This window comes from Cnephaeus nilssonii (assembly GCF_951640355.1).
Source record: "Cnephaeus nilssonii genome assembly, chromosome: 2".
NCBI lineage: Eukaryota > Metazoa > Chordata > Mammalia > Chiroptera > Vespertilionidae > Cnephaeus > Cnephaeus nilssonii.
The window spans coordinates 54,918,294-54,929,277 of NC_137073.1; the positions used below are offsets into that span (position 1 = coordinate 54,918,294).

Below are 10,984 nucleotides of genomic sequence, written 5' to 3' on the forward strand. Positions count from 1 at the left end.
AAATTTTATGCAAGTATGGGTCGAAAATAATAGGTTTCCCAGAGTTTCATGAGCCCAGTAGTAGAAGCTGATATAGAAAGGTGGGGGCCTTGCATATGTGCTAAACATACTAAGTTTTAGGAATTGGTTAATTGCAGTGTAAATAACAGAATTATTAACATACTACCAACAGTTACATTTAAGGAAAATGAACCTATTCACTTAGGGCTTTCATGAAATAAATTAAATATAAATATATACTTTTTACTAAAAATAATATAAATAAGGCCACAGTGCTTAATATTAATGGGAAAATATTGTAGTATTGTAATAGTAAAGAAAAATAATCTATGCCTCAAACTCACTCTACAACGATCTGTTTTAAATGACTCTCTCAAACAGTGTGGTTTATATACATCACCTAACAAAAGTGCTTACCTGATGTAAACATCCACAGGTTAATTGAACTATTGTAGGGATTCAATCAGCGAGTTTGAATTTGCATTTGTCATGTGTGATGTATTATTTTTGCTTACTTTAGGGTAATGGGTATACTTGACAGGAGTCAGAATGACTGATGACTCACAGTATGAAGATTTTCTTAACACAGAGTGGTTGTACAGAAACACGATGAGAGGTAAACTGTTGAGGTGAAAATAAGTAAGCCTTCAGCTGAAAATGTGCACTACGCAATACCAATTCCTTGAACTGACTATAAACAGACACCAATATCAGGTTTCCAGTGCTTTCTGCCATAGGGCTTATTTTCTGCCAAGAAATGAAATTCATTCTGAATTGTCCCCAGAAATTAATCTTCTATGTGTTAAATCATATGTATGAACTAGGCACAGGAAGCTGATGCAATAATTTGTACCTTGAAGTCAGAAAATTTACCAATGTGCATGCTTTTTGTAGTCAGTTTAACAGAGAGCAGGTCTTTGGCTTCACAAAATGTATACATTAAGAGCCTATCCTGTACATTATGCATTCTTTACCTCCCTTTCATTTTCTGTTCACAGTCATCCTTTTCTTCGTCTTATTGTTCCAGTATCCTCCATCCGTGCTACAGGTTGGGGCTCCAGGCAAGCCATCTTCACAATCATTTGGGTGGTGATCTAATCCTCTTGTTTAGAGAGCTCACAAAACCAGATCAATAGTCCATTTCTTTCTGACATGGGCATACAGCCCTACTGCCACTGTGCTCTATATAGGGGAAATGCTATAAGTTGTTATCATTTTTCCTTTTTAAGGTAACAACTCCAAATTTAGTAGAAATTCTTTGTATTTCTATTTTTTATAGTCTTCGTTCTAGTTTTCTTTGGGGGCTCAGAAGTGTTGAGGAAAGCAACACTCTAGGTGTCATCCTAGCGATTGGTCTGAAGATTTATTTTACTTCAGTTTCCACGGTGCACTCTTCTCCTGTTGTGACTCCACATTCTGCACAAATGTTCACTCTGTCAGTGTCTCATCTTTCATCTTCCCATTGAATAGATCTGTAGCTCTCTATACTCCTGCAGTGTGCCCCTGTCACTGCCTGTGTGCGAGGGCAAATGAAATCAGTGCTTTACCCTGGAGGAGGCGATTTGGGGTAAGGACTTATGATCTGGAGAATCTATTAGGAAAAAATTTATTCTTCAAACTTCCCTTCTTCTCATTAAGAATTACTATTGGATAAATCCTGATTTCACAGTTGTATTTCCATTTGTCATGCAACAATTGTCAAATGGAAAGAATCATAATATTGTGAGATGGAAAGAGATATTGGCTTATAGATCATGTCACGTTAACATTCTTGGAGAGTAGTAACTGTGTCTGCTCACTACTTCTCAAAGCAAAAGAATATAAAAGAGTTGTACTAATTGCCCCATATACAACCTAGATGCAGGTCAAATAGAAATATCTCACTTTATTTATGGAAAGAAGGAACATTGTAAGCAGAAAATGAATAATTCTACATTTTAAAGCTACAGCCAATGATCCTATATAATAAAAGCGTAATATGCTAATTAGACCAGATGTCCTTCCGGACGAAGCCAGGGCTACAAGGGCTGAGGCAGAGGCAGCCACGGCTGCGGCAGGGGCCAAACCCCTTGCACGAATTTTGTGCATCAGGCCTCCAGTAACCTATAATTTCTAAAGTGGACATTATCTAAAAAATATAATATTCCTTTGTAATTGGCAATAACATGATTATGTGACACACACCCCCAAATTGGGTTGATTCTAAATGATTCAACCGCATGAATCTCTTTAGCCTCTTTAAAAATATGGGACAGATAGGCTGATATTTGCCATGATTTCCTTATCTGGCAAGGGGAGTGATCATAAATAAAACTTTAAGAAGTCCCTAAGTAGTCTCTAGACCTCCTGAAATGGGACTACCAAGAAAGAGAAACAACCAAATAGAAAACTCATGAACTGTCTATTTCTCTTTTTAAAACTCCCTCATGCATTAAATTCCCCCATAAACATGACCTACTACTTTTACAAGCTGATGTTTTATCTCTAGCTCCAAAGGTTAGCAAAGGCAGTGACAAAAAATATGTGAGCATTATATATATTTAAATATATATTATACACTATAATATACAGGGTGCAGTAAAAGTAGGTTCACAGTTGTGAGTACACAAAATAAGAGTTTATTCTTGTATTATTATATATTAGTTATTGTATGATTTCCCATACAAACAACTGTAAACCTGATTTGCCACACCCTGTATATATTGTATATACAGTATATATGACAGAGAATAAATGATTGCAAAGTAGTTCTACATATATAATAGATTAAAATAATCACTGTAAAGAATAATCATGTTGACAGTAAAAAAAAGTTGGGATTTTTCTTTATGTTAGGCACTTTATTAACTATTTTAATTATATTCTCTCTGCTATATTGTCTTCATTTCCACAATAACCAAACCTATTAGGTAGATATTATTATCCCCATTTCATAAATAAGGAAAATTAAGCATAGACAGTTTAAATATCTTGTGCAAAAGCACCCTTGGAGTTAGGGGCAGGGGCAGAATTTCAATCTATGAAATGATTGCCTGACTTCAAACACTTACTGTTTCATTATAAAATCATCTCTCTTATTCCATTTGGAATGTGTTGTTATTGAGATCTGTTTAAGAGCATTTACAAAACGTGTCTGAAACATCATGAAAACTATAGTTTTCATTTGAGTAATTTTTGTTTTGCATTTTTTACAAAGTAAGACATTAAGGTTGTAGAGGGTTTTTTTGTATGTGTGTTTGTTTGTTTTTTAATTAAAATGAGCACTTTACCTGGATTTTATGTTTGAGAACCAACACAGTGTATCTACTCCAGTTGTTTCTTCACCACTTTTCACTGATGCTGCAGGACTATTTTTTCAAATCCCATGTTCAATTGCAATTTGCTGTGCAGAACCCATGTGAAAATGTTCATGCTACTGAATTAGCTCTGAATTGTCCCCTGCTCTTGTTTCTTGGCTCTCTGTGAGCAAATCACAAAATTATTCCCAATGAATAAAATTGTTTGCAGAGTGGGAAGGGATCCCCGTGCCGGAGGCTCCGGGCTGTGGGCCCCGGCTGCTCGCCTGGGACCAGGTGGACTCGGTGGACGCCGCCGAGGGGCTGTGCCTGGAGGTGGAGCGGTGTCTGCTGTGCAACACCACCGGCTGGCAAGTGCAGTCAGCAAGGCGATTCCGTCTACTTCGACGGCCGTGACCAAGAGAGGTTTGTAGACAAGAAGGAACGGTTAAGCCAACTTAAGAGCAAGCAGCAAGAAGGATTTCAAAAAGAAGCGTTAAAAGCTGTGGAAGGAAAATGGATAACAGATCAGTTGAGATGGAAAATAATGTCCCGCAAGGTGAGGATTAAATAGCTGAAAAAAAAAAAAAAAACAAGATGCAAAGGGAATGAAGAGATGAAGAAAAATTCTGAAGGCCTTCTCAAAACCAAGGAAAATAATCAGAAGCTTTATACTGGAGCTCAGTGACATCAAGAGAAACAGGAGACGATTCAGAGGCACAACCGCGAACTTGAGGACCTCGTAGGAAAAAAAAAAAAAAAAGACCATCGACTAAAAAAGTCACTGTGAGCGTCTGGCAGATCTGCGCCGACCTCAGATATTAGAGCTCACCTCTGCCATTTTTCCAATTGAAGTGAAGGCAGGGCCATGACCTCCAGCACCGTGAGCAATGGTGGAGGACGACTTCCAACCAGGGAGAGGGGTCTGTGATGGCCACCATGGGGACCCAGGGCCTTGGGTGAGCCTTCCCACCAACCGGGACCACTCTGCCTGCTCGAATTGGGTGGAAGAGAAGAAAGCCACGCAGGGGCCTGACATGGAGCATAACAGCCCGCTTACACCGTCAGCGCTGCCCTGGGCCCGGCCACTCCGCTGGCCAACGTTTTTCTCATCTGCTAGCACTCGGCATAAATCTTCCCAGGAAGCTGTGCAACAGTGAACTTTGTGGGGAAACTCTCAGCAGACAGAAATGTACTCAAGCAGTAAAGAAACTGAATGCAAATACTCTTTACCTGTGCTTTTCTCAGCACGTCAGTTTAGATCAGTTACAACCACTGCACCCCTCAGGGATCTAATGTACCCGGTCAGCCCGAGTTCTGAACACCTAGGCAGGTCCCGAGCCTTTGAAGTGCGGGCAGACCTCGAGGAGTCCACGGAATTGGTGGATCCCGGAGTTGCTGGAGAATCGGATGAGAGTGGAGATGAGCACATAAGCGACGAGGAAACCGACTTGGGCACAGACTGGGAGAAGTTGCCAAGCCCCGGGGTTTGTGAGGTCCCTTCCCAGCCCCGGGGAGTCTCGCAGAGCCAGAGCACCCAGGCCTCCCGCCCATCGCCAGCAGCAGGGCAGTGGGATGATCTCCTCCGCTGCAGCCTCGGGGACCTCCTGGTTTGAAGCTTGCACTGGACACCGTTAACGGGCATGCATCAAAACGTGCCAGATTTGCATCAGGAAAGTAAACTATGTATTTAGGTAAGGTCATGCCTGGAACAAAAAGGCTTTTTTAACTTAAAAAATATATATTTGCGGTTTTTATTTACCTGGAGATTATTTCTGAGAAGTCAGACACTCTTGAGTACACTAATCCCAGTACTCTCTCTGCCTCTCCACTCTCTATAGCAAACTTAATATGCAAACATATTGTACCCTTTGCCACCCATTGCCTTCTATCTTAGGTCTTCTTGCATTACCAGGAGTTAGAATTTTTTGATTGCATATGGTATGAAAGATGTTGAGAAGAGTGGAGAAAAAAAAAAATAACATTGGCTATTCAGAAAATGCTTTCTCTTTGTGTATTTGCACTTAGATATGGGCAGATAGGAGGCTGAGAGAGTTTCTTATACATTGTGGGAGACCCCACTTTCTGGTAACCTGTGTCAGCGTTTCTCCTATTTTCTTTCTAAATATATCTCAATATATGTTATATCTCAATAAATGTATATCTCAATAAATGTTAACTATTACGTTAATGATACATAGTAATGTGAGATAATTTATCAAATTTACCATAATCTTACCTAATAATAGACAAACATGTAAATTGACCGTACCTCCACTATGCCCACAGCCAATCAGAGTGAGTATGCAAAATTGAATGCTAACGATGGAGGCCGACCAGCTGCTCCAGGTGTGGAGAGGCTGGGCGGGGCAGGACGCCTGCTATGAGAGGGAGGGCGGGGTAAAAAGGGATCTACAGGAGCAGAGTGCCGCAGCGAAGACAAGACTGCAGACTTCGGAGTCTGCAGCAAAGACAAAGAAGGCAGACTCTGGCCGGAGCGAAGGCCTGGGTCCCGGGTGCTGGAGGAAAACTGGTGGTGGAAACCAAGGGAAGGACGGCCTATTGCACGAATCTCTTCATGCAATGGGCCTCTAGTCCATACTAATAAAAGAGTACTATGCTAATTAGACCAGGAGACCTTCCAGAGACCTTCTGGATGTCCTTCCGGACAAAGCCAGAGGCTTGGCTGGCCTGCAAATTACTCCCAAACAGCCCTCAGCCCCTCACCCAGGCTGGCCACACCCCCCATCAGGGACCCCCACCCCAATGGGGGCATGGCCAGCCTGCAAACAGCCCTCAGACCCTTGCTCAGGCTGGCTCCACTCCCAGCAGAGACCCCCACCCCCACCCCAATGGGGGTGTGGCCAGCCTGCACACTGCCCCAGCCCCTCGCCCAGGCCGACACCGCCCCCATGGGGACCCTCACCTTGATTCGGGACACCCTTCAGGGCAGAACAGCTGTCCCCCACCCGTGCACCAGGCCTCTATACTAATAAAAGGGTAATATGCTAATTAGACCAGGAGACCTTCCAGATGTTCTTCCAGACAAAGCCAGGGTGGCAGGACCAAGGCAGAGGTGGTTAGGGGAGAGCAGGCTGGCGGGGGTGGGGGGCAATTGGGGGCAAGCAGGCTGGCAGGGGGGGCACTGGGGGTGAGCAGGCTGTTGGGGAGGGGCAGTTGGGGGCGAGAAGGCCAGTGGGGGGGGGGAGTTGGGGGTGAGCAGGCTGGCAATCAGAGTGGTTAGGGGTGATCAGGAAGGCAGGCAGGTGAGCAGTTAGAAGCCAGCGGTCCCAGATTGCAAGAGGGGTGTCTGACTGCCAGTTTAGGCCTGATCCCACAGGGGTCCCAGATTGGAGAGGGTGCATGCCGGAATGAGGGACACCCCCCTCCCATGCACAAATTTCATGCACCAGGCCACTAGTTAGAAATAATTCTTCTCAGTATTTGATAAAATGCTGATTATTGTGTTCATGGTATCTATGACCACATCTTTCCTAAAGGAAGATGAGAAAGCCTTGGAAGGCATAACTAACTTCCACCACATTGGGAGAACTTTCAAGGTATTTCCTTTTTTTAAGAATTTCCTTTCCAATATATTATTACTCCTTTGCCAAAGAGAAGTATCTATGTTTTTAGTTAAAATTTTCTATATATAAGCTGCAGTATCTTCTGAGTTGCTAAATATTTAATTAAATGTATCATTTATGTACTCCAGGGCTTTTGTAAGAATTGTAATTTATAAATATAATTAATAAAAAAGTTACTAAGCCTCTACTGAATTTACAAAATGCACTGTAGGGCATTTACTAAACCCATTCAGAGTGGAACCATAAATGATTTAAACCTTTATACTTGTCAGAGTAAATGAGCAAAATGTATTTTGATGTTAACTTACTAATTTGATGGAGCTATAGACTTTCCATTAAGAAAACTAAAGGCATATTTATATCTTTGAGCATATGTAAAATCAATATATTATGTGTTATATTTATAATACATAATGGAAGGGTGTCACAGTAAATTTCATCTCTTCTGTAGATCAGCCACATAATGTTGATCTAATTCATGGTCAATGGGGTGGCAAGCAGGGGTTATTCCAGGTTGATATTACTGATGTTTTTTTTCAGACAACATTATGTTTAATTTGTAACCTAATCTATTTTAACCTCCTTGAAATATTCATGTTCCACATTATGAAAAAAGCAAATTTATTTCTCAAAATATTTACTCCTTAAAATGATTGTGTGGTGTGTTTTTTTTCAAATAGTTACTAACATGGCCTATGATATTCAATTACTATCCTCTTTCAGGGTAAAATCTGGTGCTTCTGGGAAATATGGTTGGAAAGCTGTCCTGTACAGATTATCTCTAGGGTCAAAATCTTCAGTTGCCTGTTCACTGGCTTATTAGGATGAAAATGGTCAAATACATTTCTGATACTCCCATTTTCTTACCCCTCACGTGTGGAAAAGCTGCTTTCAGTTTTACTAGAAAAAGCAAGAAGAGATATTACGGTCTTATCACATGCTGGACAGCAAAGTGAACTGAATGCATTCTACTTCTAGCCAAAGCAAGCTTTTCAAAGCTTCCTTCTCTTTTAAATCAGATATTCTGCTGTTTGGCATTGCTGATTTTTACAACCCCATCTGAATTACTTCATTTACTGACATCTGAGGCTATAAAACACCTTGGAAATCTGCTTCCAATTTTCAAAAAGTTGAGGCTCCTTTGTACCTACACAGACAAATCAGCACACACATGCACAAATAGCTAAGCAGACTCATGATTTTAAAATATAGTTGTAATTATTTAAATTACACAGTGAACCAATAGAAAAACCAAAAACAAGTAACTACTGGGAGAAAGAGAAAGTACTATATGTATGTAACATCCTGAACTTCACAGAGGGGAGTTAACTTGATAGTCTCCGTAAGTTTGTGACTTACACAGTGTCCAGGGCACAAGTGCAAATACCACCAGATGAAACCAGGGAATATGAAAGAGCTATCTTTGGTCCAGGATCTGAGGTTCACTGCTTTCATAATCTCTGAAGTTTCTGTAAACTCTGTAATTAATGTTCATTTTTTAATCATTTGCAAAATTTGAATCAAAGAGGACTATATCCATCTTAAAATGCAATTATCAAGGTATCTTACCTAATAATAGACAAACAGGTAAATTGACCATACCTTCGCTACGCCCATAGCCAATCAGAGTGAGTATGCAAATTAACCCAAAAAAAAGATGGCGGTTAATTTGCATACATCCCCAGTTCACTGTGAGGTAAGGCCGAGTGGGCCCAGAGCAACCTCGGAAGGGCCTGAGCCAGGGGGCTCCTGGGCAGGGCCAAGCCTGCAATCAGAAGGAGAGGGCAGAGGCGGAGCCTGGGATTGCAGGGAGTTGGGGGTCCGCTCCTGCCCAAGGCCAAAAGCCCGCCAGAGGCTTTCGGCCTGGGCAGGAGCGGACCCCCTGCAATTGATCGCAGGGAGCTGGGGGTCTGCTTTCGGCCTGGGCAGGAGCGGAACCTCTGCGATTGATCGCAGGGAGCTGAGGGTCTGCTCCTGCCCAAGGCCGAAAGCCTCTGCTAGAGGCTTTTGGCCTGGGCAGGCCTGGGCAGGGGCGGAGCCGGCGATCAGAGGGAGCTGGAGGGCCCCTGCCCAGGCCTAAAGCTTTGGCCAGAGGCTTTAGGCCTGGGCAGGGCCCAGCCCGTGATTGGTGTGAACTATAGAGGAAACACCTTTTCTGACTGCACATTGGCTAAGCTTTCTGTATGTCACTGGTAATATTCTTAGTAACTTGGGTAATAAGAATCTAAAAAGGTGATCTAGGGTTTTTCCACCACACTTCTGGAGAAAAAAAAAACGAAGATCCTCTGCTGGAGGGCTAAGAAATGTCATATACTGCCCTAGCTGCTTTGACTCAGTGGATAATGCCTCAGCCTGCCGACAACAGGGTCTGGGTTCGAGTCTGATCAAGGACATGTATCTAGGTTGCAGGCTCCTCCCTGGCCGGGGCCCAGATCAGGGCTCATGCAGGAGGCAACCAATTAAAGTGTTCCTCTCACTTTGATGTTTCTCTCTGTCTTTCCCTTTCTCTTCCACATTCTCTAAAAGTCAATGGAAACATATCCTCAGGTGAGGATTAAAAAAAAAAGAAAGAAATCCATATCCTATGAAAGACACATCTTGAAAGTGCCTAAAGAAAGTTGTCATTTTTTCTTGAAGTGACTGGAGTCCATGTTAATGAAAACACCTTGGTGGCTGTGGTGACTGGCAGTGGCTGCAGCAGTGGGGTGATGGGGCTGGTGCCTTCCCCTGATCAGCCCTGTTGCCTCCCACAAAGGGGAGCCGTCAGTAGGACATCCCCTAAGCCATCAGTAGAACATCAGCTGAGGGCTCCCAGTATGTGAGAGGGGGCAGGTTGGGCTGAGGGACCCTCCCCACCCCCAGTGCACGAATTTCATGCACCAGGCCCCTAGTACATTTATAAACAGACTAGTAGCCCGTTTGCACGAAGATTCATGCAATAGACCTTCATTCACCTGGCTGCCTGCACCAGTTTTCTGCCGGCACCAGGGACCCAGGCCTTGGCTGTAGCCACCGCCTTCTGCCTTTTTCAGGGTGGGGGCTTGGCCCCGGGCGGTGGCCTTGGGCTCGGCGGCACCCAACATCCCTGCTAAGGATCGCAGGAGCCGACCCCCAGTGGTTTCCTGCGATCGGTGCAGGCTCCCAGCTGGTGCCCAAGGCCAGGAAAGCCTCGGGCGGCTTTCCCGGCCTTGGGCTCGGCGGCACCCAGCGTCCCTGCTACCGATTGCAGGAGCCGACCCCCAGTGGTTTCCTGCTATCGGTGCAGGCTCCCCTCTGGTGCCCAAGGCCGGGAAAGCCTCTGCCCCGAGGCTTTCCCGGCCTTGGGCTCCGCCACACCCCAATGTCCCTGCAATGGTTTCCTGGTGGGTGTGGTTGGTGGGCGTGGCTTGGGCGTAGCAAAGGTGCAGTCAATTTGCATATTTGTCTATTATAAGGTAAGATTATAAGGTAAGATTGATAAATTTGTCAACTCATCCAGTGCCCCCCCCCAAATCAGCAATTTCTGAAGATTACCTAGGAAAATTTAAAGTAATTACCTCAAATTTAGATACAACTCTTTCCTCCTCCCCACCAGAGAGTCTGGGCTGTGAGATTCTTTCCCCTTCCCCACATGGAAGTCTGTACTTGTTCTTCAATAAATCTGTTCCTTTGCTATACCATCTTCAGCCTGTGGATTCATTCTTTGACTCTGATGGACAAAGAATCCGGGAAACACCGTGTGTTCCAGTCCAAATATCATGTATCACTATGACATATGTACATACATTATGCATATAAAGGTAGAAAATAAATTAAGTGTGGCGTGGTAGAAATGGTCAGTGTATTTTTCTTACACAAGTCTTTTTCATGTATAAACTTAGTTGAAACTAAATTACAAACATTATTTGTTGCATTTGGTAGTTGCAATAGTTCCCAGTAGCTTAGCAACATTAGAGTCCTGACATATCAATACATGAATATTTTTTTAAACTAGGATTCAATCAATGTATAAGCTATGACTGGCTTATACATTAGCATAATAATCTCTAGGTCCATCCATGATGTTGCAAAAGGTAAGATTTCCTTCTTTTTTATAGCCGCATAGTATTTCATTGTGTAAATATACCATAGCTTTTAAACCAC

The 10,984-nt window shown here is 43.2% G+C and overlaps 1 pseudogene across 1 annotated transcript; it reads left to right on the plus strand.

Moving 5' to 3' along the window:
* Positions 1-549: 549 nt before the first annotated feature.
* Positions 550-4,913, plus strand: LOC307114781 (beclin 1-associated autophagy-related key regulator-like; annotated as a pseudogene). Its single transcript has 2 exons — positions 550-616; positions 3,508-4,913. The product of its transcript is annotated as a beclin 1-associated autophagy-related key regulator-like (transcript).
* The last annotated feature ends 6,071 nt before the right edge of the window (positions 4,914-10,984 follow it).